A 6,616-nucleotide genomic window follows, 5' to 3' on the forward strand; every position below is an offset into this window, starting at 1 on the left:
AGAAGCCCCCTCAATGAAACCGGAAGCAGTTGCGTCATAATCACATGGCAGTCATGAGACTTTAGGTTCTGGAACTTTTTCTCTGCCATGTTTATTATTCCCTTTATATTCGACGAGAAGCCAGACGATACCTTAATACTGAGCAGGCATTCAAAGAAGATTTCCTTCTCTTCTTTGGTAAGAGCGTAGCTTGCATGACCCTGATGTATGCCGTCTTTTCCGTGCATACGTTGCTGGTCCTCCCGTGCCTCAGGTGTATCTTTTGTCTTCCCATACACGCCCAAGAAGCCAAGCAGGGTCACACAAAGATTCTTCATCACGTGCATCACGTCGATTGCGGAGCGGACCTCGAGGTCTTTCCAATAGGGCAGGTCCCAAAATATAGATTTCTTCTTCCACATGGGTGCGCGTCCGTCAGCGTCATTCGGAACAGGTTGTCCACCAGGACCCTTTCCAAAGACCACCTTCAAATCCTTGACCATATCATGTACATCAGCACCAGTACGGTGGCGAGGCTTCGTCCGGTGATCCGCCTCACCTTTGAAATGCTTGCCTTTCTTTCTTACAGGATGCCTACTCGGAAGAAATCGATGATGTCCCAGGTACACATTCTTATTAGCCAAATATATACTGCCGGTATCGTCCAAACAGTGCGTGCATGCACGGTATCCCTTGTTTGTCTGTCCTGAAAGGTTACTGAGAGCAGGCCAATCATTGATGGTCACGAACAACAACGCCTTTAGGTCAAATTCTTCCCCCATGTGCTCATCCCACGCACGTACACCTGTTCCATTCCACAGTTGTAAGAGTTCTTCAACTAATGGCCTTAGGTACACATCAATGTCGTTGCCGGGTTGCTTAGGGCCTTGGATGAGCACTGGCATCATAATGAACTTCCGCTTCATGCACAACCAAGGAGGAAGGTTATACAAACATAGAGTCACAGGCCAGGTGCTATGGTCGCTGCTCTGCTCCCCAAAAGGATTAATGCCATCTGCGCTTAGACCAAACCATACGCTCCTTGCGTCATCTGCAAACTCCTTCCCGTACTTTCTTTCGATTTTTCTCCACTGCGACCCGTTAGCGGGTACTCTCAACTTTCCGTCTTTCTTACGGTCTTCTCTATGCCATCGCATCGCCTTGGCATGCTCTTTGTTTTGGAACAAATGTTTCAACCGTGGTATTATAGGAGCATACCACATCACCTTGACAGGAATCTTCTTCCTGGGGCGCCGGCCCTCGACATCACCAGGGTCATCGTGGCTGATCTTATAGCGCAATGCACCACATACCGGGCAAGCGTTAAAATCCTCGTACTCAGCGCGGTAGAGGATGCAATCATTAGGGCATGCATGTATCTTCTGCACCTCTAACCCTAGAGGGCAGACAACCTTCTTTGCTTCGTACATACTCTCGGGCAATTCGTTGTCCTTTGGAAGCATATCCTTTATCATTACCAGCAACTTTCCAAATCCCTTGTCAGATACACCATTCTCTGCCTTCCATTGCAGCAATTCCAGTGTGGTGCCCAGCTTTTTCTTGTGACCTACGCAATTCGGGTACAACAATTTTTTGTGATCCTCTAACATGCGCTGCAACTTCTTCTTCTCCAAATCACTTGCGCAGTTTCTCTTTGCATCGGCAATGGCCCGACCTAGATCATCAATGGGCTCATCTGATGCCTCTTCTTCAGCTTCTTCCCGCATTGCCGGCTCAGCTTCTTCCCGCATTACTGGCTCAGCTTCTTCCCCCATTGTTGTATCATCGTATTTAGGGAACCCATGGCCAGGATAGCTGTCGTCGTCCTCTTCTTCTTCATTGTCTTCCATCATAACCCCTCTTTCTCCGTGCTTGGTCCAAACATTATAATGGGGCATGAAACCGGACTTAAACAGGTGGACGTGAATGGTTCTTGACGTAGAGTAATTGTGACCATTCTTACAACAAGGACATGGACAAGGCATAAAACCATCCGCCCGCTTGTTTGCCTTAGCCGCAAGCAGAAAAGTATGCACGCCCTCAACGAACTGGGGAGAGCATCGGTCATTGTACATCCATTGCCGGCTCATCTTCATTACACAACACCGAATAGACCAACTTAATACAAGTTCATACATAAAGTTCATACAACACTTAAATGCAATAAACAAATAACTCTCTAGCTAAAGCATTTAAATGCAACAACAAATACGATCAAGATCGCAACTAAGGTAACAATGGATCCAACAGCATAATGATACCAAGCCTCACTATCGATGGCATATTTTCTAATCTTTCTAATCTTCAAGCGCATTTTCTCCATCTTCATCTTGTGATCATCGATGACATCGGCAACATGCAACTCCAATTCCATCTTCTCCCCCTCAATTCTTTTCAATTTTTCTTTCAAGTACTCGTTTTCTCTTTCAACTAAATTTAACCTCTCGGTAATAGGGTCGGTTGGAATTTCTGGTTCACATACCTCCTAGAAAAAATTTCTATGTCAACTTGATGGGCATAATTTGTCATAAACACGAAATGCAACTAGTTTTAAAAGAGAATATACATACCACATCCGAATCATAACAAGGACTAGGGCCGACGGGGACGGATATCAAAACCATGGCACTATATGTATAACAAACAACGTACGGGTAAGATAATTATATGAGTAACTATATATCCAAATCACACAAACATCAATTTTTTATATAAAATTTCATGAACTAGAGGCTCACCACAAGGTGGTGCCGGCGACGGGACGGTGCGGGCGATCGACGGTGGCTACGATGGAGATTTAGAAGGCACTAAGTAAACCACACCTACATATGCAAACTAAGTGTTATTTTTGACCTCAAATTGCATATAAATCAAATACTAGCACACACACACATATATATATATCCTCCCAAATTACTAAACTCACAAATTAATCACTATATAAAGCATTGCAAGAGCTAATCTAGCAATGAGAGATGAAAGGACAAAGTTTCTAACCTTTGTGATCATTTGAATGGATGGGGGCCTTCAAATCTTGACAAATTTTGGGCAAAATGTGTGATGAGCTCGAGAGGAAGAGGGGAAGAACAAAGAGGAGAGGGGAAAGGAGAAGAACAGAGCGAGCTCGAGTGGACGAAGGGTTTATGTAGGACGACCTTTAGTACCGGTTCGTGCCAAGAACCGGTACTAAAGGGGCTGGAGGGGCACCTGTCTGACAACATCCTGCCACCACTCTCATTAGTACCGGTTCGTGGCACGAACCGGTGCTAAAGGTTCGCCACAAACCGGTACTAATGAAAGCGGCCCGGCTAGCCGTTGGAACCGGCACTAATGTATACATTAGTGCCGGCTCAAATACAAACCGGCACTAATGTGCTTCACGTTTGACCCTTTTTCTACTAGTGTCACGAGCCTGCTAACAGGCTTCAAGGTATGCGATGTAATGTCTTTAGCTGCTTTCCATATGAACAATACGCATGTATATAGATAGTAGCCCCTGAGACTCTGGTCGGCCCATGAAAAAGGGCGAACAGAGGATCTATAGATATCTGCAGGAAGTAACATACTTATTTGGGTGAAAACAGGCTTCACTGTTAGTGGCAACCGCCCAAGCTGCGGAGGTTTTGAACTAAAGCGGAAACTAAAGCTGGCCGATGAGGACATTGTCCTCATTAACAAGCGGCTCGACGAGGCGCAAGGTATGCTTTGAACATCCCTTTTGCGCATATATGAATGTGCCAACATTAGGTTGAAACTTAGACGCTATTATTTGCATAATTTGCAGATGGTGCTGCCGAGGTCGAGATCCTCAGGGGTGAACTTGCCCGGGCCAAGGAACAGGCCAGGGCGAGCAATGCGGCCGCCGATAAGGCGGCTGCAGATTTGAAAGCCGAACAGGCCACCCGGCACCAGGTCGAGGAGCGGATATCCGTCATAGAGCAAGAGCTCAATGATGCCGTCCGCAAGTGTGAGTCCCTTGAAAAGGAGATAAAGGCAAAGCGACCAAACTCGACAAAGCCCTTCAGGAGGCCAAAGATGCGCGGTCTAAATCCAGAGCGGCGCACGAAGAAGTCCGGCAGGCCGGACAGATAGCAGCTGGTAAACCCTTTCTTTTACAGACTAAGTTTGGCGATCAGAGATATGCCTTGCTTAATCGACTATGGAGTTCTCCAGACGGTTTTGCGTATCTTCCGAAGGGTGCCGCCGACGCCGCGCAATTCTTCCAGGCTCAGGAGGGACATGTGACGGAGAAGCTGTTCTGGTTACAGTTTGTGGCGCAGGAGTGCCCAATGCTGCTGAACGACCAAATGGCACAGTGGGCCGAGCTGCATAAGATGTCCGGAGCGGCCATGAGGGACGTCATAGTTCGACTATGGCCAGTCGAACCCATTCCAAGCAGCTATTTCGGCCTGGTGTGGCGACTTGTCGATGTAGTGCCGCGAATCGACGCAGTTAAGCGGTCAATGTGTATAGAAGATGCACGGATGGCCTTCGCACGCGTCAAGATGTACTGGGCAAAGATGAAGGCCGCCGATGTTGTAGTTAAGGGTCCTCCTGGAGGCAAGGACCACCGCACGCTGGAGCGCTACTTAGACGATGTCCTAGAGGGTACCCGCTTGACAGAGGGTCAGTGCTCAAAGGACATTATGTTCGAATGAATGTACCTGAATTGTATGGGCATTTTATTATGTACTAAGGCCTTGCGATATATTTATGTTATTATCTAAAATTCTATCCTCCTGTGCAACCGTTGTTGTATTCCTGAGAGTTTTCCAGTCATCGGCTTCAACCCCCACGTAGATACTACAGGGGTGTTCAGAAGAGCACATTGATCACACTTGACCCAACGTCTTAGTCTGTAAAGTAGGTGTCAGTGCGGTGAACCAGGCAATCAGACTATGAGGCTTTACCACTCTCACTTAGCCATAGGAGTTTGATGATGGGTCTACAATGTAGCCCCTAGTATGTATGCGGTTATCCGGATGCGGATGCGTTACATATGTGACCGAAAAGCAGTCCTTCGTTTAATACGGAAAAAATCACTAAAGATTTTAAAAAGTCGCCGAGTGGCTGACCCGCTCTTGCCGTATCATGACTGTCAGTTTTCAGCTTTCTCTACTGAGGTGCTTAACTGGACAAACCAGAAACACAATCGCAGTAGTTCTCCCTTTACTACCTTAGCTGATCAGACGGAACGTAAGGTAGCAAACATAGGAGCCGGGCAACCCAACTATTGACCAAAGACATGATTCGGAGCAGGTGCATATAATGCCAAGCTTGGGACGCTGAATTGTGCTATAAAGCTGTTCGGGCTTTTGATTGGCAACGCATGTGTTACCACCGAGAGCCCTTGGCAATTTGTGTCGAGGTGTGTGCGTGAGACAACTGAAGAGACGGAATACAGTCTATGAATAAAGGCGATACCGAATAAGAATTGTTTTCACTGGAATCTGATTGATATGTCAAAACGTAATCTTACAAAGGATACCATAATCATCAAGGCCATTTTACATGCCGAGGGTCTAAGACTAAGGGGAAAAGCTCTATGCAGGTTCTTGAATAAAGTTTTGGTCTACAAAATCCCTTGGACCTCCTGCCGCACATCTGCGCCGCTTTTGCCTTAAAGAGAGAGGTTCCTTGCGAGGAATGATCTTCGACTATTTGTACGAAACCGGGCTTGGAGAGAATCCTTGTAAGCCCATAGGATGAATAGGTTTTGATTCACCTGTGGTAAAAGAGAAGAATTAATTTAAAGAAAAGGGGAGGCCATATAGGGTCGAACCGTACTAGAGGCATGTCCGTATTGTGCCTCCGCTGATGCCCAAGGTATTTCGAGTGCATAATTATGCATGCGCGGTACAATTTTCACGGATGTATGTGGCGATTGATGGAGGCAAAATTGCTAATCCAACTCTCGAACTACCAATATGTCAGCATGTGGAATTGACCGGCCTTGTGTGATAAAGTCCGGCGGCTTAATAGCCGACGAGGTGTGCGGCTTGACATGGCCGCATTGTACTTTAGCCGCGATGGCCGCGATATGCTCCTCAGTGCGGAGGGAGCATTCCATGTTTTCGTTGATTATAATGACGCCACGTGGACCGGGTATCTTGAGCTTCAGATAGGCATAGTGTGGTACCGCATTAAAACGAGCGAAAGTGGTTCGTCCGAGCAGTGCATGATAGTCATTGCGGAAGGGAACGATATCGAAGATCAAGTCTTCACTTCGGAAGTTATTTGGTGAACCAAAGACGACTTCCATTGTTATTGAGCCTGTGCAGCGGGCCTCTACACCAGGTATTAATCCTTTAAAGGTAGTTTTAGTGGGCTTGATTCTTGACGGATCAATGCCCATTTTGCGGACAGTGTCTTGGTAAAGTAGGTTGAGACTACTGCCGCCGTCCATGAGGACTCGCGTGAGGTGGAAGCCGTCGATGATTGGATCGAGGACCAGAGCTGCCGAACCTTCATGACGGGTATTGGTTGGGTGGTCCTTTCGATCGATGGTGATCGGGCAAGCCGACCATGGGTTGAGTTTTGGGGCGACCGGCTCTATGGCGTAGACGTCCTGTGATGCGCGCTTGCGCTCCCTCTCAGGGATATGTGTGACATATATCGTATTTACTGTTTTTACCTC

This window comes from Triticum dicoccoides, chromosome 5A (assembly GCF_002162155.2).
Source record: "Triticum dicoccoides isolate Atlit2015 ecotype Zavitan chromosome 5A, WEW_v2.0, whole genome shotgun sequence".
Classification (NCBI taxonomy): domain Eukaryota; kingdom Viridiplantae; phylum Streptophyta; class Magnoliopsida; order Poales; family Poaceae; genus Triticum; species Triticum dicoccoides.